Source organism: Nyctereutes procyonoides, unplaced genomic scaffold (genome assembly GCF_905146905.1).
Source record: "Nyctereutes procyonoides isolate TBG_1078 unplaced genomic scaffold, NYPRO_anot_genome, whole genome shotgun sequence".
In the NCBI taxonomy this organism is placed as follows: Eukaryota; Metazoa; Chordata; class Mammalia; order Carnivora; family Canidae; genus Nyctereutes; species Nyctereutes procyonoides.
The window spans coordinates 12,095,172-12,115,384 of NW_026575139.1; the positions used below are offsets into that span (position 1 = coordinate 12,095,172).

Below are 20,213 nucleotides of genomic sequence, written 5' to 3' on the forward strand. Positions count from 1 at the left end.
TGGCATTCTTTGTTTGTTGGAATAGACTTTTGTCTTAGGGCTTTTTGCACTTTTCTCGCCATTCCCCAACCCTAGTACTGTGTCTGACTACAGCTGAACCAGTGCGTTGTGAATGAATGACTGTGTGTGAGTGGTTGAATGAATGAAGGAACACAAACCAGGGACTCATCTTATGCATCGTATATATGATTTAAATATGGAAAGCCTGGTTTCTCTTGGGTTTGACTTGAGTCTACACAGGTGAGGATTTGGACACTACCTGAAATGCCACATTTGTAGGAATGAGCCCCCAAAGAGGCAGACAGGCTCGTGGCTGGTGGAGACAGAAGTGCTGGCATGGCTGTGAATTTCTCCAAAAAGACATTTAACAGTGTACTGTGTCCTTAGCAGTCTGTGCCTTCATCAGAAGAGGGGTTTGCTGCTGTCGAGTCACGCACTCCCAGCGTGCCAGGGAGAACTTCATGGAGCAGACCCTGGCCTCTGGGAACTTAGCCTCTAAGACATTTGCACTGCCACAGATGCTCCATGTTCGGGAAATCCAAATGGAGGAATAAAAAAAGCTCTAAATCAATACATGAGTGTCATTAAAGCACTTAGCTCTCCTTCAGATCCCTGCTAAGTGCCTCTAATGCATTGTTGGGGGGGTGGGTAGTGCATCAACAGAAGGTCCATGTTGGGCTGAACAGGGAGGGGGTGGTCAGAAAAGGTGGCCTTGAGGGCTCTGGGCCTGAGGAATGGAGAAGGACACACAGCTCTTCGGGGGGCCGCCAGGGAGGGCCTCCTGGGAGAAAGGAGTATTCAGAAGCACCATTTGTAAATGACGCCACCCCACTGAGGATAGAGCAGACTGGTGGCCCCGGGCTCGGGGGCAAATCTGGCACACAGATGGGTTTTTGTCATCAGACAGAGTGATTTTGAACATTTTAATTCAGTGGTAATGCTTAAAAATCAGGACATTTCACATAATATCTAGATTTCTGGCTTCTCTTAATAACTGGGAGATGTGGCAATATTGGGACTGCCGTGTTGTGGGGGCAGCAGCTGGCTGGGCCTGCATGGCCACACTCTGTGCTCTCCAGGTGCCGCTTCCCACTGCACCCTCCACCTGCCTCCTCTTAGCACTACCCCCTTCCGCCTTACTAGCACATTCCACTCTGAGTCCCCAGTTAGAGAGCAAGCTTCCTGGTTCTGCGGAGGGGGAACCTTCCAGGTTTGGGCAATTGATGCGGCCCTGCGGAAGGTAAAATAGGTGGTGGGGGATGACAGCTGAAACATGCCCAGCCACTCCCTCTGCAAGGATCCTGATCTAAGCACCCTGAGTGCTTTCACTGGTTCAACTCCACAAACACCTGGGAAGGTAGGCGCTGGCAAGACCTCTGTTTTCCAGACGGGGAAACTGGAGTGCAGGTTTCTTTACTGGAAATACCTGCCCAGCAACATGCAGTTGGTACATGACATAGCTGGGATTTTCGCCCAAGCAGGCTGGCTCCAGGGTCCGTGCTCTTGACCGGTAAGGAGTATTAACCATCACCGAGTGCCGGCGCAGGCCAGCCCTGGTGCCCAGTGCTTCGTGGGGTTCGTTGCCGTGGATCCCGCACAGCCACCGGGACACAGACTACCACAGATGAGGTCTGGGAGAGGTCGAGGAATTTCCTCAGGGACACAGCTGGGGTCCTGGCGGAGGGCAGCAGAATCAGGAAACCCCGGGAGATTTTGAGAAGGAAACTTGGGAGCTCAAAAAACAGACTTTTAATGCTGGTGGGTGAGGGGCCAAAAGCCTGAAAGAGGGAAGAGGCAAAAGATTGATTGAAAGAATCCAGACGAATGTGTCTGTACATTCCTTTCTTTTTGACACAGTGTTAGGTTGTGGTTCTCTTGACATACCTTCCTTCGTGCTCCAGCCCAAAAGGAATTCGCTCCCACTAGCCCGTCTTTTACCTTAGGAAATGACTCCGGGAATGAAATAAGATCTGATCTGTTCTGTGCCCTCGACTGAGATTTCTGCAACCCAGCCTGTTTCAGGGGAAAGAGCCATTTGATCTCCCACTTGGGCAGCATTTCAGGGCAAACAGGAGGGACCAGGCCTAATCGAGTGATGAAAACTTGAACCGAGTCTCTGCCTTGAAGCAGCGTAGAGACGTACCAGCCCTGAGCAGCTCTCCTTGGGGAGCCCCTGGGATTCACTCTTCCAGAACCTTCATGCCCTAAAGCGAACGCCAGGTTCCTGCTGGAGGCCCTTATCCACAATGCCCGTGAACCCTTCCGTGAAGAAGGCAAGAGGACGCCTCCAAATGCACGCTCCAACTCCACATTTCGTCCCCCCCAGGCCCAGGCAATCTCCCATTATGCCTTGATGAGCACCGACAACCTGGGGCGGCAGGGGAGCCATTTATAGCTGAACTGTGGTAGCCACAGGCCGAGCAACGAAAGGCAGCGCTCTCCTCCCTGGCACAGTCCGCCGAGATCAACACGAAGACAAAACAGCAGCCGCGCAGTGCCCTTGACAACCCTCCTAAGCTCTGTCTGACCTTGTCGCCCATCTCTGTAAAGTGACTGCCCTCTCCAGGTGGATCAAGTGGTTCCCACGGTCCTAAACCTACCCATACTTTGTGGTAGCACCTTCGTTTTGCTGTGATTTCCATACTCTTAGTGGAAAACCTCTGTAAGTTTTATATTTCTATTTCATACTGTATCTGTGTATCTATTAATCTGTTTTCCCCTTTAACTAGCCTCTAATTTTCATGTAAAACTGTGACTCAGATAAAATATACCCTGTTCAACTTGGCTTCCTGAACATCACACACCTCGCGTGGGGGCAGCATATGGCCCGCTTTGAGGAGCTCACATAGTAAATGTAATCCTAAGTTCTGTAGCCTGGCTTTGGCTTGCAGGTTATCGAGTTATTAGCTAAGTATCCTTAGTCAAGTTACTTAACCTGTTTTCTCATCAGTTAGACTGTTACAAGAATCACTGTATTGTAGGGTTGTTACAGGGATTAAAGGTGGTCATTTAAATGACTGTGTTAAATGGCACCTAGTAGACACTCAATAAATGGTTGTTTTTCAAGATGCAGTTCTTCCAAAGAACTTTCCCTGTTTCAACCAAGACTTACTGTCTAAATTTTTAGTGGGTCTATTGCGAAGCTACTTTGTATCTTTGAATCATTTAACTTGGGAGTTGTTACGACTTTTGTCTCATTGTGTCTTAATGCTTTGAGGTCAAGGACATGTATTCCGACTACTTTGCATTTTTCATCACGTAGCATTGGTATTCTGTAAGCACATTGTATTATTTGCGTATAGAAATGATTTTATTGATCGAAAGTAGCATGTTCTATTAGAGTACAAATAACTTAAATACGAAGAAATACTAGGGCACCTGGGTGGCTCAAGCGGTTAAGCAAATGACTTTGGCTCAGATCATGAATTTGGGGTACTGGGATCAAGCCCCGTGTCTGACTCCCCACTTGATGGGGAGTCTGCTTCTCCCTCTCCCTCTGTCCCTCCTCCTTTGCTCACTCTTAACTTGCTCTCTCTGAATGAATAAATAAAATCTTGAAAAAAAAATTTTTTAAGACTTGGCAGTTGAGTGAGATCTTGATATATAGAAGGACAGTAGGATACCTTAGGTTGGCTCCTGTTAGCTCTAAGCACTCAGTATTTGGAAGCCCCACTCTAAATTATAATAAATTAACCAAAGTATACCCATCTCCCGTATTGAATATCATTTTCTACATAAGACTTGAGTTGAATTGCACTTGACTGGTTAACATCTAAGTGAGCACTTATTTCAAAATTTCAGGGTGCTTTTGGCACAAATTTCGTTTTTCAGGTCTCATGTTCTCATAGGCCTTGGAAAGCTCAGAGACCGGAAGCACTTGAATGAGAACCTGGGATCAGACTAAGGAGGAAGCAGTGAGTTCTTGGGAACCAGTCGTTCTTCGGTGAGGGTGTTCTGTTGGAAGAAACATAAATCTAGCACTTTCAAATCCTAATGTTTTGTTCTCCTTAGATAGTTTTCAGTAAAGACTTGGAGGTGGGGGTTCCAGTCAGTGGGATGGAGCCTATATTAATCTGGGGACAGCAGAGGCATTTTCTTGACCATGATGTTCCCCCCATGACCCTGGCAGAGCCAGAGCCACGTGGTTTCTCAGAGTGCAGTTCCTCATCTGTAAAATGTGGGAGTTGGTCTAGGAGGTGCCGAGGGCTGCTTTCTATGACAACTGACAAATGTTTTTGTGGATTCTCTCAAAATTGTTCCATCGCTGTCACTTGGTAAACTGGAGTTAGAGCTTTTTTTGTTTATGGACACTAAAACTTGAATTTCATGTAATATACTAAAATTCTTTTTCAATAGTTAAAAAATATACAAACCGTTGTTGGCTTATAGGCCAACCATGCAAAAACAATTTGGGTCCACGGCCTGTAGTTTGCTGCCTTCTGAGTTAGTCTGTCCCCTTTCTGAGGCCAGGGGATTTTATCCAAGTTCCCATGGCAGTCCTGTATGCCACAGTGTCTCGTGTGGCCTTGTACCGTCACCACATTTGTATCTGTTTCTCCCAGACATCTTTCGAGCAGGAACCAAGATTTTCCTCTACAGCCACAGTCCCTGGTGGATAGTAGGTACTTGCTGAATGCTTTCAAATGAATGGTGTAGCAATTATCACACTTGCAGATGACTGTGTCTACATGAGACACTGGGAGATTATTGTTTCGTTGCTGGAATACAACATCTGTTTGGATGCATCCATAGTGGAAGGTAGTTTGTAGTATGGCAGTGTCTGCTTTGTTGAGTTGTCCTCCTGGCATTTCCAAGGCTGTGATGCTTGTAAATAAATTCTCCTTACCTGGCAGCCACTGTTTCAGGAGCTACACAGCTGAGCAGCTCTGTGGCTGTGCTCGTAAGTGAACAAGCTGTCGGGTAGAAGAGGAAAGGGCCTGGCAAAGGAGGGTGGAGAAAAGCTAGAGAGGACAGCAGCAGGACCTTGGCTGCTACAGGTGTTCCATAAATATACAGTGTGGGTCCACAGGAATCTTTAGAACACTCCTCTCGCTGTTGGCAGCCTTTTGAGAGTATAGCCTATCTGTAGAGTCCAGACTCTCGAGAGGCTCATTGGAATGAGGCCCTGAAATATTTATTTTATCCCTTGTTTGTAATTTTAAGGCAAGAGCTTTATAATTTGCACTGAGGAATGATGTTCGGGATTCAAGAACGGTGGTGTTTGTACTGGCCCCGCTTTCCCAGGAGAGCGATCCGGGGCACTCCGGGCAGGTAACCGTGCGGAGAGTGGGAGGGCAGGAGGCTCTAATGCCAGGATGCACAAAGAAAAAATTATGACCATTTACTTGTGTATTATTTTCTCAATTTGAAGCACTTGAATTCCAGAGCTCTTAAATCAAGAGGTTGAATTCCTGGCATTTTAAAGTAGACCACTTGAATAAGCTGTTAAACCATTAGAATGGCTTTTTAAAAAATTCACCCGTTTCCTGGATCATTTGCTCTGGAGGTTTACTTAATTGAAGTTTTTGCCATTTCATTTGACTTCAAATCAGAATGATTTCTATAGTTAAGGAAGTTTTAATTTTATTCCTATGGGTTTAGTAGATGTCATACCTCAATCTGTTCCCCAACAGGTGACAGCAGGCAGTTTTCTACGTAGCCCTCAGAGAGCATCCTGTGGGCTTGCAGCAAGTGGGGTGTGTGGGGTAGGGGAGGTGGAGTTCTGGGCCCCTCCTGCCTGCTGTCTGTCTCATGGGGCACCTTTCCCCTCTACGGTCCTCAGGACTTTGTCTATTTGACAGAGCCCGCACAGGGAAGAGCTCTGCAGTTTTGAGAAGTAACGAGAAATTGGACTTTTGAAGCATTCTGTTGTGTCTTTTACCTGGAAATGTCTTTTGCACTGACCCCTTCTTCCAAACCAGAGCTCTGGTGGATGGAGCAGCCTTCTCCTTTACTTAATCTCACAAGTGGTTTATAACCTTGAGGCTGAAGGTTTCCAGACTGGGTGGGGGTCAGGGGATGTGTACAGTGAGAATCATCCAGTTAAAGAGGAGACAGGAGGAACCAAGCACCTGTTTCTTTCCATATTTTGTTCCTTGTGAGGCCTTTTTGAAGGACTGAAAGACCAAGAAATTTTGAAATGAGAAATCTGCAGTAAATTTTGTTTTTCACTTTCAAACAAAGAAAACACTTCTTGCCCTTGGAGATTTTGTGCCCAGAAACGCTTTCTTGATCTATTTCAAGTTTCAGAGTAGAAGAGAGTTGTCAGCTTTTGGTCAGTAGATCCATGTGGCTTCATAAGGATGGAAAGCAGAAAGAACTTTGCTCGGTGCCCACCTGTGCATCTTGTACATATGCTTCTAAAAATAGGATGTGTTCATGATACTTGATTTTTTTTTTTCCCTTCACCTTTATTAGTATTTTAGTATTCCTTTACTGCATGAAAACACAGAAAGCCCAAAACTTAGGTGATCCATCTTGGCTGCTGCCTTGAAACTAGCTTTGCAACATGAAGCTTCAGTTTGCTCTTCTATAAAAATCATTTTTGCAGCGCCCACTGTGTATTCCATAGCACTTCAACCACCTGACACTGTACGTCTTAATTTCCTGTCTTCTTATCACACCCCAAGAATGTCAACAGCTAAAGGCAGGGCATTTTCTTTTTCCATTCATTGCCATATGCCCAGCATTTAGAATAATCTTTGGCGTGTGGTAGGTGCTTGGTTAATATGAGTTGAAGGAGATGAACACCCAAGGTGCTAAATGAAGGCAGGAAGTTGGACGTAGATGATTAGGCAGGGCCTCTCTGGCTTTAGCATTTGATCGTCCACGCTGAAAGCCTTCCCCAGAAACTGTTGGGGTACATTTTTATCTATGTATGAAGGATAACAGAGATTTCACATACCCCGATCTCAGTTTCTTGTGTGCTTCCCGTCTCTCTAATCTTAAGAAGAAAGCTAAGTCTGGGGAATCTTCATTCTTGTAGCTATAAGAAGACAAGGTAAGTGGTTTTTCTTTACAGTCTCCTTTGAAGTAAAATTCTTATACACGTCTCATCCTGAAGGGCAAATTTCTTTTTGGATGTATATGTCAGCTTACATATTAGCACATGCCCAGAGCCTATGGGAAATCAGACAGCAGGCCTTAAAAAAAATCTAATAGCTTTGCCTTTTCATACCCTTCACACTTTGTAAGGTTTTCATGACAGTTGGTAGGTGAACTCTGAACATATTTGGCCATAGGCAGATTCCTGTGTCCCTTGGCTTATGAGAGATACAATAGAAGGATTTGTAGATGACATCTGTAGGTATGGGTTAGAAAGGGAAAATATTTGAGGACTCCCGGATTATGTGGGGATCTCGCCTTGGGTTGCATTTATATTATAGTGTGAAGTTTAAGGTCAGGAAAGGACACTCAAGGTGTAATATATTTATGTCCAAGAAAACATTTTTGTCATTTGCAGAGACTTGATTTCACTTTGCTTGGTTTCTCGGGATGATTCTATATAAAAAGCGTGTCAGGATAGCTGATGTTAAGATTAACTGCGTGTCTCTACTAGTTGACTACGAGTTGGGTTTTGTAGGATGGGTGGTTGTAACTCTCTTCTGGGCATCTCTCTTAGCATCCGTACAAAAGAGATTTTCTTGTGTAGCCGGGGCTGAATATAGCTTTTTATTGTTTTCATTCTCCTGCGAGATGGAGCTTAGGGGAGCCCTTATGTGACCCGCTGCATCCCGGAGAGAGTGCTCACGTGGTTCTATTGGCAGAGGCAAGGCAGGCTGGGCTATGTTTAGATCTCTCCCTCACAGTTGCCAGGTGCCCATTCGGGGCCCTCCCTCACCTCCACGGGTCATGGGAAATGGCAGAAATAGGGCTGTTGAGGTAATTTTTTGAAGCCCTGTTATTGTGGTTGACATTGATCATTTGCTTCTTCAGTTGTATCTTGTGATGTCAGATGTACTGTATTTACCTGTAGAAGGAGGAAAATAAACCTTCTCTCAGAAAAGAAAAGGGCAGCATTATTATGTGTTCATGAAGTCATAATACAGCCTCATCGTCTCCGGTTGCAGCCACCTAGGAGGTCTTCTCCTAACACGACAAGGCTGATGCAGAGAGGTTATGAAAGAACGTACACGGGTTGTCAAAAGTATATCTAGGTTAAAAAATGTTGCTATCCTCCTAGCCCTCCTTCAAAGAGGCTATTTATAATACAGTGCGGGTATTTGTGCTGCTTGCATTGTATGCATCCTGAATGAGGAATCAGCGCTTTAAAAAGAACATTAAAAATAAAACCCACGTTGTAGAAATCTGACTTAGGCGGTCAAGAGATTGCGGGCATTGTAAATGGCCACTCATTCCCTAAGGCTGCTCAGATGCTTCCTCTGGGTCATGAGATATTTTGACCTGGCATCTAGGCTTTTCTTTTCTTTTCTTTTCTTTTTTTTTTCTTTTTCTTTCTTTCTTTTTCTTTTCCTTTTTTTTTTTCTTTAATATTCTAGATAAGAAAATGCATCCATACCACCTAACAGTCACTCTGCAGGCTCTTCGAGGATGTGAGCCCCCGACATCCTAAGGTGGGAGGGGGTGGTTATCTCCTCCCTTGAGTTGACTTCCCCCAGCCCTGGGGCCCCACCAAGTTCTGGCTTGGGCCATTTCACTTCCGTCTCCCACTAGGTGACAAGACCAGTTGAAGAAACTCTTAGGTAAAAAAATTGTAAATTACACCTCAAAAACATTGAAGAAAAAAAAAAAGCACCCTGATTAATGGACTGTGCCATCATTGTGTGACTTCTTGAAGTGTTTTTTTAAAAATGCCTCCTTTGTCTAGAGTGTTTTGGTGCAGGGTATGTATTCTTGGATTGTTTTTATTCTTTTTTTTTAATGCGTAGCATTGATAGGAAAATGCAGAACTCTTAAAATGACACTTGCAGTATTTAGATTGGATGCATTCGCCTCTCCCCTTGGCACTGATTTCCCGACTTTCTCCTTTGCTTTTTCCTGGTACTTAAGCATCCGTTTCTCGAGCATTTTCCCAGTGTAATTGTTGATTAAGTGCTGCACATCCCGGGATGATTAGGAGAAGATTGTTGTATTCAGCTTTTAATCTTGTGAGTGTCAAATATTTTACTGTAATGGTATCTTTATTATTATTATTATTCATAGCTCTTTCTGTTTGAGTAATGCAATCAGGCAAAATAAAGGTGATGCCACACATTCGGCATTTTTAAAAGAAGTCTTTGTCTCAAAAATGGAAAGTGCCATCTGCAGGCCATTCTCAAATGCTGACTGGGATTTATGAAGTTGGGATTAGGAATAGTTTAGGCTTCTTTTGGTTGCAAGCAACAGAAAACAAGGCATTTCAGAAGAAATGGAGATATGGAGAAACCTACTGGAGCCAGAACCGAGGGTTTCTGAGGACGGAGAGAGAGGCCAGGCATGTTGCTCAGCGGGAGTGGAAAGCAGAAGACTGCCAAGAGTGTGGGCAGCACCTGGGCCTTTTCTCTGCCTCTCTCTCCATCCTATTCCCAAGTGTCCGCTCTGGGGCAAGAGCATGGCATTCTGAGGAAAGTGATTTCCAGCCAACTACCTGTTGCTTAGCTGAATGAAAGGAGTCCATAATATGAATACGTCCAGTTGCTATATTCACAGAACCAGCAGACTTTGTGGTTCTTAGGTACTGATGTCTCCGCTTTAGAGGTAAGGAAGCTGAGGTTGGGACGCGGAACATATCACCTGATGCCATACCAGCAGAAAGCAGGAAGCCAGGTCGCTTGTTCCAGCCAATTCCAAAATGCAGAGCCCAGGTCTGGTCTGCTCCAGCCACTGTGGTAGGCCGGGGTTGCACTTCCATGAGCTCACGGTGGCCACTTAATGGGAGAGCGATAAGTAGTTAGCAGGAGGAAGGCTAGGTTGGCCTGAAGTAGAAAATTCTCTGGGAATAACCCACATATTGAGTGATATTTGTGCACATGTTGAGGACTTAACCTTGGCATGAACTTTCTATACAGAAACCTGGAACACATTCAAACCTTTTGGTTGACCCTCGAGCTGCAGAGCATCAAGGCGTTATGCAGTTGTTTCACCGTAAGCAGACCGTCCCAGGCAAGGTTCTGTTTGGCCTAGCCACATCTCATCCCCTTCTTGTCACTCAAAAGATGGCAGGGTCCATGATACAGGGGATGACACTAACTGGAACATGGAGGCTCAATCAGAATCAGTGCTGACTAACAAAATCACGGAGCCAGGGAAACGGGTGCAGTTTCTCCAAGAGTGATCATCTGTGGCAAGCACTGAGTGGGGCACAGAAAATCAGGCTGTCTGTAAGATGCTGCTCAGTAGAAAGAGGTCAGGGCTGAGGGTCAGGATCCGGGGAGCCAGGCCCAGCCCTGCCACTGACCACCTGCAGGAGCTCAGGCAAGTGCCTGCCCATTGTGCCAGTCAGGCTCCTTTTCCCTTTTCTTTTCAGTATGTTGTTTAAAAAAATAATAAAGTACATAAAAATATACAGTAGCCCCCCCTTGTCTGTGGAGGGTATATTCCAAGACCTCCAGCGGACGCCTGAAACTATAGATAGCACCACACCCTATATAATAGTGTCTTTTCCTATACATACATCCCCATGATAAAGTTTAACTTAGGGATGCCTGGGTGGCTCAGTGGTTACGCATCTGAGGCCCCAGGAGTGATCCTAGAGACCTGGGATCGAGTCCCACGTCAGGCTCCCTGCATGGAGCCTGCTTCTCCCTCTGCCTGTGTCTCTGCCTCTCTCTCTCTCTGTCTTTCATGAATAAATAAAATCTTTTTAAAAATAAAAAAACAAAGTTTAATTTATAAATTATGCACAGTAAGCTTAACAACTAATAATAAAATAGAAGAATTAGACAACATCCTATCATAAAAGTTATGTGACTGTTGTCTCCCTTTCTTGAAATACCTTACTGCACTCATCCTTCTTGAAGTGAGGTGAGATGATAAAATGCCCACGTGAAGGGACAAGTGAGGTGAGTGACATGGCGTTAGGCTATTGCTGACCTTCTGACTGTCCGTCAGAAAGAGGGTCATCTGCTTTGGGAGGACTGTTGACTCGTGGGTATCTGGGAAACCACAGATAAATCAGAAGGGGCAGCTTATCTAAGAAAAAGTAAGTCATCATCCTGTCGAAGAAATACAGCTGTCCCCAGGCCCCCTCCTCACAGGTAACCCACGTGACCAGTGTCCTGTGTCATTTGCTGACTGATGCCTTCACACACTGAGTCTGTATGGACATCTGCTCAGATGGGCCCATGCCATCTGCGTTACTCTGCTCGTGAAGACTGTTCTGTCCCCACGCGTATAGAGCTGACCTTTTCCTGGGCCCCAGAGCGTTTCACTGCACCCCCAAGTGAAAGCACACATTGTGCAGTGTTACAAAGTGACTCCGTGTTATTTGTTTCCTTAAGTGAGTGAGGTTGAAGGCCACTTATATTTCTTTTTCCGTGTATCTCCTGCTCGTGTCCTCATCTCATTGGTTTTCCTTTTGAATTTTTTTCCTGCTTCACCTTGTTTTTCCAAAGAGAGAATGAGCCAGGGGCCAGTCAGTTTCTGGGAATAGGACTTCCTTAGCTTGGAGAGAGAGAGGGACATGTGCCAAGAAATCAGGGGACCCAGGAAAAGGCCCGGCACTGGCTCTGGAGGCCAGTGTGGTTTACCTGGTCCCTGTTTCCTCCCCAGTATTGCTGAGGTGGGGTCATGCCAAGTTCCTCAGCAAGCTTCAGACTGAGTAAAGGGGCATGTCTGCACCACACAGAGTACTGCTTGACCAGGGCTTTGCTAACTGAACGAAAGAGAGAACATAGCATCATGGGACAGGATTCTTTTTGGAGGTCAGGTAGTCCTGTAGACATTGGCCTGTGTTCAAATTGTGTTGACTCTAGAATTTATGAGCCACATGAAAGCTCTCCAGACCTCAGTTTCCTCATCTGTAAAATGGAAATAACAATACTGATGTTGAAAGCTGTTGAGCAAGAGAAACAAAAAAATAACATATTTAAAGTACTTAGGACGTGATGAGTTTTCAATAATCGATAGCGTCTAGTATTAGTATCATTGTTATGACCATCTCCGTTGTTATCATCACTGTAAATCAAATGAATTGGAATTGGGGGCATGGGGGAAGGCTGAACAATTGGCTCATGAGGCAGCTGTGTTATATCAAACCTGGACTTCATGAACCTGGTCCAGAGGAAGCAGTGTGGTCTCTAAACCATCTGCATCTTTGCAGTAAGCACTAACTCGTACCCACGTGGATTTCATTTGTGACTCTAGCGTTTTCCCACAGGTCTTGTGTGTCTGTTTGCTAGTCAGGGGACGAAATGGTCATCCAGTTTTCTGGCTTTGAAAAAGGAGCATGGGGATCCCTGGGTGGCGCAGCGGTTTGGCGCCTTTGGCCCAGGGCGCGATCCTGGAGACCCGGGATCGAATCCCACATCAGGCTCCCGGTGCATGGAGCCTGCTTCTCCCTCTGCCTATGTCTCTGCCTCTCTGTCTCTCTCTGTATGACTATCATAAATAAATTAAAAAAAAAAAAAGAAAAAGCATGATGTGAAAGTATTCTTCTTGAATTCTAAGTGATAAAGATGTAAAAACTCTCCATCCCATCCTCTCTCCACCCCTAAGAGGTCTGAGGGACAAAAAAAAAAAAAAAATTGATCTTTCTCTCTGCATCCCTTAAACCCAATTTACAAAATTAACAAAGGAAGATGGATGGACTGAAATAAGACTCCCAGAGAAGAGATGGGAGCCTCCTAATTGATCCTCACAAAGCTGCTGGTTATTTACAACCAGGAAAATTGCCTGCTTGGAGATACCAATTCAGCTTTCTGGTTCCGCTGGCTTGACAGGAAACATTCACTGTGCCTGGCTGGAAAAGCTCTCAGGGAGGAGGAAATCGGAGTGAGTTACGTCCGACTGTTTAACACCATCTCATTCACAGATTTCTGCCTCTTTCCCCAGTTGATCATTCACAGTCTCTTTTTTAGTATATAATTGTTCATTTTAAATTTTTGTGTTTGTTATAGCTGAGGGTATATTAATTACTGACAGTCTGTAATTATGTTGTCTCTTTGTCGTTCCTGTGGTGGCAAGGATAGTGAGCTAGAATTCTTCCAATAGCAAGAATTTTCATTTATAAGGTCCCCTCCCCAAACCATTTAGAAACTGACACATTTCAAGGACAGTCTGGATACAGTTGAGTAAATGCTGTGTTACTGATCTTTCTTACCAGCTTTTAAGCTCAGACGTGCCACTGTATTCCAACTTAAATGACCCAATATTTTGGTTTATTTACTCAATCCACAACCACTTACGGAACATCCACTGTGCACTAGGTGCTTGGGATATATCTCCGAATAAAAAAAACAAAAACAAAATATCCTGCGGTTCTGTGTGTAGCTGAGGGAACTGCCCAGCTGACCACTAAAGCCACTGTCTGGCTGGTGGCAATGAGTATGTGTCCTCTAGGCTGCTGAACACTTGACCCTTCCCAGCACTGTAATAATGAGGAATATGGTAAGAAGTTAGAAGCCACTGGCAATCAAAGTTATTATTTCACATTACAGTCCCCCTATATGATATTGGCAAGCTGAGACATACTTGGAAAACATAATAATTTAAAGATTATCAGATTAGTTCCAGACATCCCCAGGGTCTGTGTGCAAATTAAATTAGAGATACATCGAATTGATCCAATCAAGAAACAGGGCTGCGATTAAGGGACGTATTCTTGCTAAAGGGACCAGGTAAACAGAGTGACTGCCTGAAGCCACATTCCTCAAAGGGAGGTTCCAGGACCCTACCTTGAAATTGACCCCTGGGAATGGTTGCCAGGTTTGAGTTCTGTTCTGGTGCTAGAAAGGTAGAAGGTTGGGGAATTGGTTGGAAAGGGTCTATAGAACAGAGCTTGAAGACTAACGGTTCATCAGAATTGGAGTCAGAGAGAGTCCTACTGTTGGAGAATGTTGAAGGGCAACTCCTTAGAGGGGAAAGGATTTGGAGGAATCCTGGTAGGCAGTTCGAAATACTCTAAGAAGGCACATGATTGAGTTCCCCATGCATTTTTCCTAGAGTTTGTAATGTGCTAGAGAGAGACCAAGACACAGACCCTAGGCCCTGCTCATATGGAACTTACCTTTCAGAGGGTGAAGCAAGGCAGACCCACAAGACAGACAGATGGACAGATAGCCGGATGTGATGTGATCGCAAGTAATGCCATACGGTTACAAGCGGTACAAAGAATTACAAGCAGGATAAAGGAATACTCAAGATCCCACTTTACTAATGCTTTCTAGTGTTTTAGCAGTTCTCAATATGAGAAGAAAACACTGCTTGGAGGAGGGATCCGTTTTTGTTTTCTGTTTTTGGTGGAGTGTTCCCAACTTCATTGCATTTTTTGTTTTAAGAGCAAGAGAGCAAGGAGAGAAGGGGCAGAGGGAAAGGGAGAAAGAGAATCTTAAGCAGGCTCCATGCTCGGTGCAGAGCTCTACATGAGGCTCCATCTCACCATCCTGAGGTCATGACCTGAGCCGAAATCAAGAGTCAGACACTTAACCGACTGAGCCACCCATGCACCCTTTATTTCATCTTTAAAATATCACAAAGAGGTCTGCGAAATCATATGGCATCCTGTTTTCTCTTTAGCCATACAACTTAGATCTTACTCCTTAGCCCACTGAACTGTTCTTTTTTTCAGAGACTTACATACCATCCCCAAATTTTCTGAAAACCATGTTTTAACTGGTGCTGAATCCAAGCCGCTGAATTTCATGCAGTTCAGTGTCATTTCCTTCAAGAATTAACTCATCTTTCTGGGCTTGAGATACTGAACAAGCAACACCTGGCCTCATCCAAACCCTAGGCATATAATTTTTGCCCAGGCAATTTCGGATTTCAACAAGAGACCCATTCTCCTGAACCTCTCCGACATTGATGTGGAAGGGAGCATACTGAGAGGTCATCTTGTAACAGAAGCACAGTGTAATGCCCTTGATCATGTTCTGTACAGGACACAGATAATGCACATAGCAGCCAGGTCCTTTCTGTTTCTCCACCATTTGTCAACCAGGAGCCTCTTTCTTTACAAGGAGACTGAGTTCTACACTGATTTGATTGAAGTCTCTGCAGGGTTCCTCTGGGGGCCTTCAAAATAATTGTGTGTCGCTTCAGAGTGATGTCAACATTTTCTCGAATGTCAACAGTCTGATTGCTGAGAATGATGCCACAAAGAGCAGTTGTTGTTTCTTAATTAACCTTTTGAGATAATTGTGGATTAACATGCAGCTGTAAGAAATAATACAACGAGATCCTGTTGTACCTTTACTCAGTTTCTCCCAGTGGTAACATCTTGCAAAACTATAGTGCCCTGTATGTATAATCTCATCTGTGTCTACAAAAAAGTCTTGCTGGGATTTTGATAGGAGTTGCATTCAACTTGTGTATTAATCTGGGGACAAATGATATCTTTACTGTATTCAGTCTTCTAATCCATGAATATGATATTCCTCTCCACTTGTTTAGATCTCCTTTGATTGATTTCTTTCATTAGGATTCTGTAGTTTTCAGCATACAAGTCCTATATGTGTATTTCATTTTTCTTGAGCAGTTGTAAATGACATTTTAAAAACTTTTTGTATCTATTTGTTCATTGCTAGCATATAGGAATACAATGAATTTGGTGTATTTCCCTTGTATCCCGAGACCTTACTGAATGTACCTATTAATTCCAGGAGAGTTTAGGGGCTTTTTTTGTGGCTTCCTTAGGATTTTCTATGTAGACAGTCTGCAAATAGGGCGAGTTTTATTTCTTCACTCTTGATTTATATGCCTTTTATTTTCATTTTCTTGCCTTATTGCACTAGCTAGAACTTCCAGCCCTATGTTAAATAAGAGTGGTGAGAGCAGACATCCTTAATTGTTCCCAGTCCTAGGGAGAAAGCATTCACTCTTTCCTCCATTAAGCTTAATGTTAGCTATAGGATTTTTTGCAGATGCTCTTTGCTAAGTTGAATAAGTCCTCATCTTTTCCTAGCTTGGTGAGCATTTTTATCATGATTAAACGTTGGGGTTTTTTTGTATGCTTTATCTACATCAGTTGATATGACTGTTGCAGTTTCTGTTCTGTAGCCTGTTGATATGATGGATTATGTTAATTTTTAAATATTGAACCAGCCTTGCATCCCTGGAATAAACCCCACTGAGTCATGGTATATAATTACATTTATATATTCCTGAATTATATTTGCTGATATTTTGTTAAGGATTTTTATACCTGTTTTCATAAGGGATATTGTTGTGTAGTTTGCCCTTTCTATACTGCCCTTAGTGAGTCTGCTTTCCTCCCTCCACCTTTCAGAATCCTCTTGTGTTTGACTTATAATTAATGTTCAAGTGTTTTTAGTTGCATCAATGGGAAGAATAGAGGAAAGTGCATCTATTCCATTTTCCAGGAATTAGGAAGTGCCTTCAGATGGTCAGTTTTTAGATATACTGTTAAACTGATGTATAATTTGCTACCAGCAGAAAAGAAAATCCTGAATTCACATCCTGATGAATAAAAAATGCTACCAGGTGACCATGGTTTAAGTTGCTCAATTATTAAAGAAACTGAATAAAGAGATTTGGGCTCAGCAGAAAGACATAACCATGTCAGCGCCTCCCCATCACCTCACCTAGACTACCCAGTAGAAGAAAGACTCCATTAAGGTCACCAGAGCACCAGGGACATTAGACATTTGAGCAGCACACCCAGATAGAGACCTTTCCACCCAGATAGAGAACTCCAATCTGCTGCTGTGCCCACAGCATTCATTTAAATTGTGCCACCTGAAAACTGTTGGTAAAACCAGGTGTTTAGAGAAAGGTGTCCTCGGTACTGCTGCAGGCTCTATGGTACTTCTCTCGGGACTATTTGCAAAATGGTTGTGTGCCAGAAGGGGTCTGAAACTTCGGTCAGCATGGTATTTAACTTCTTTGTAGACAGATGATGACGACAGGTAGAGGAGGTGGATTCTCAGTGTCGGGGATAATTGCTTTCTGCACTAGAAGAGCTGATAAATACTGGGGTCTACGTGGCCTAGGCCAGCTCCAGGAGTCAGGGTGCAGTGTATGGAAGTCAAAGGTGTAATTTTTCAGAAAATAGAACTTTGCAAAGGCTTGAAACTCAGGCCTGCCCACTGAGTCTACCAGGCCAGAAGACCAGCAGCTGCGCATGTACCCATGGCCAGAGTACTTTAAGTCTTAGGGCATGGGGGCAGTGGGAAAACTCAGCAGGATAACTAAAGGCTCAGCTTCTAAATAGCAGGTGCAAACGACAAATTGGGGACAAAGAGACTCCCTGCTTCTAGATTACTGTTACCTCATGGGACCCCATGGCAGGATGCTGGAGCTCCCCAAGGCACCAGAATCCTCACTGGTAAAGGAGTCACTGACTACTACTGTCAAAGGCTCCTTCCAACCCCCTCTTGTGACTGAGATCAGACTTTGAGTAAGGACAGCTTGCAGATGGGCCACCCAGGGATGTGCTTTCCCCCTTATCTGAGAGTCAGAGGCCTCATGTCTATACCCAAGAAAGGAATGCATTGTAGGGCAAAGCCTGCTTCACCCAGAGCCATGTACCAGCCTTGGGTTAACTCTGTCACTCTTTAGCTGTGTCCCCTGAGACAAAAGACTTCTCAACCTACCTGGGTTTTGATTTCCCCATCTGAAGGAGTAACTGATCCCTGTAGGGGTTTCCCATGGCCAGTGTAAGGAAGCGTTGCAAACTTGGTGTCTTAAAACAACACTAATTTATCTTACAGTTTTGAGTGTCATAAGTCCAAAATGTACCTATTGGGGCTAAAATCAAGGTATTTTAGCGTGTGCCTTGTGGAGGCTCTAGGGGAGAATCCATTTTCTTACCTTTTCCAGCTTCTAGAAGCTACCTACATTCCTTGTCTTAGAACCCCTTTTTCCAGCTTCAAAGCCAAAATGGTAGATCGGGTTTTTCTCCCACGAAATCACTTACTCATAAGGACCTTTGTGATTCCATTGGGCCCACCCAGATAATCCAGAAGAATCTACTACCTCTAGTAGAGCCTGGATTCCCCCAGGCTCTGTAACCTGACATATTCACACATTCTAGAAACTGGCACATAGGGCAGCCCGGGTGGCTCAGTGGTTTAGCGCCGCTTTCAGCCCAGGGTGTGATCCTGGAGACATGGGATCGAGTCCCACGTCGGGCTCCCTGCATGGAGCCTGCTTCTCCCTCTGCCTGTGTCTCTGCCTCTCTCTCTTCCTCTCTCTCTCTCTCTCTCTCTCTCTCTCTCTCTCTCTCTCCCTCTCTCTCATGAATAAATAAAATCTTAAAATAATAAAAAAAGAAACTGGGACGTAAACATCTTTGGGGAGGGAATATTTTTCTGCCTTCCATGATCTCTAAGACCCCTTCCAACCGAACATGCTGCAGTTCCAAACACCAAGTGCTGGGGCTCAAGGGTCAGCCCTTGATGGAAACCTCCAAGGTCATGGTGGCTGCTGGGGCCCACGAGTTGCTGGCGCTGAATGGTGTCAGCATAAGCCGCTCACATAGCCCTGCTCCCGTTCTTTACTTTAAATGGTTAGTTATCCTTTGGCCTTCCTTGTGATTTCCAAGAAATATGGCCCAAGAGTAGAGGTTACAGAGCTTCAGTAAGGGAATCAATAAGCCACAGGTTCCAACAGCTCCTGGTTCCAAAGGTCTCTCTCCATGGTGAAGTTTTCAAAACAGGAGATATTTATTTCCAATCTCCTCTTATCTTCTTGCCAGTTTACTTTAGCAAATATTTGCAAGGACCTACTGTGGGTACAGCGATTGAGTAAGAAGTAACCCCTGCTCTCAAGGAGTGGTAGGCAAAGAGGGTACAAATGACCATAGTTCGGGTGTCACCAAGGAACAGACAAAACAACATCACAGGCTGGGTGCAGATGACTTGGCTTTTCACTGGTGAAATTTGAGCTGGAGCTTTAAGAGAGAAGGACTTCTACAGCTGAGGGTACGGGTGGCACTGCTGGCAGTGGGGACTGTGCCGGCCAAGCGGGGAAACATGAGCATGTTCCTGGAGCATGGACCAGAAGTGCATAGGGCTCCATTGGGCAGAGAACTCTGCTTTCCCCATCTCGTCTCACCTTCCAGCCATTGAAAATAAATATCTTTCCCCCATACGACCACTAGAACCCTAATGCCTTTCTACTTAATATTTTTCCTTCCACTTTATCCTCCAGTGGACTGTGGTCCTCCCCTCCTGCATTTGTGCGCTTCAGTTTAGTTTTCAGTATGTGATTACCTAGTGCTATGGGTTGAATTGTGCTCCCTCTAAAAAAAGGCTGAAGTCCTCACCCACCCGCCAGTACTTGGGAATGTGACCTTAGTTTGGAAATAGGGTCTTTGCAGCCATACTCAGTTTGCATCTTGTAACTGAGATGCAGCCATTAGCAGGCCCTGATCCAATGTGACTGGTGTCCTTATGAGAAGTAGGAAAGTTGGACACAGACACACACAGGAAGAGTGCCATGAGGTGATAGAGGCAGAGTTGGGAGCAGTGCAGCTGCATGCCAAGGGAGGCCTGGGAATGATGACCGCCACCAGATGAGGCGAGAAAGGAATCCCACCTACAGGCTTCAGAGGGAGGAACATGGCCCCACCAGCACCTTGATGTTAGACCTCTAGCCTCCAGAACTGTAAGACCCCAAAGTCCCACTGTTCTAAGCCTCTCTGTTTGTGGTTCTTTGGTAAGGCAGCCCCTAGGAACTAACACTTTGCACTCAGCCCTGTTCCAGGCTAATTTGGCTTGGTTTCTACTAGATGACCTTGGTGCATCAGGGAAAGTTCAGTTCTGCTGTTGAAGTCACACCGGTGGCCAGCAGGTGGAGGGGAATCTGGTCATCAGAGGGGCCCCTCGGTTTCCCGGCCTATTGTCTGAGTTCTCTGGGATGTACATCGAGGGACAACGAGGGAGGGTGGGATGAACAGGCACATCCTCTTTGCGATTCCTTCACCCCCAGGGACTCTCCAGGCACCACCAATTGTGACGTGGATCCTTTTAGAAATTTGGAGCTAGACTGGAATCACAGGGTTTTAGGGCAAGGGACTTCAGAGTTCATTCATTCCAGCTCCTCGTGACAAATGATAAACTGCCCTGGGAAGCGTCCTGTGATCCGTCCAAGGT

The 20,213-nt window shown here is 44.9% G+C and overlaps 1 protein-coding gene across 1 annotated transcript in view; it reads left to right on the plus strand.

Moving 5' to 3' along the window:
• Nucleotides 1-20,213, plus strand: part of FOXN3 (forkhead box N3) — a 223,533-nt gene that overhangs the window by 130,007 nt on the left and 73,313 nt on the right. The window lies entirely within an intron of this gene.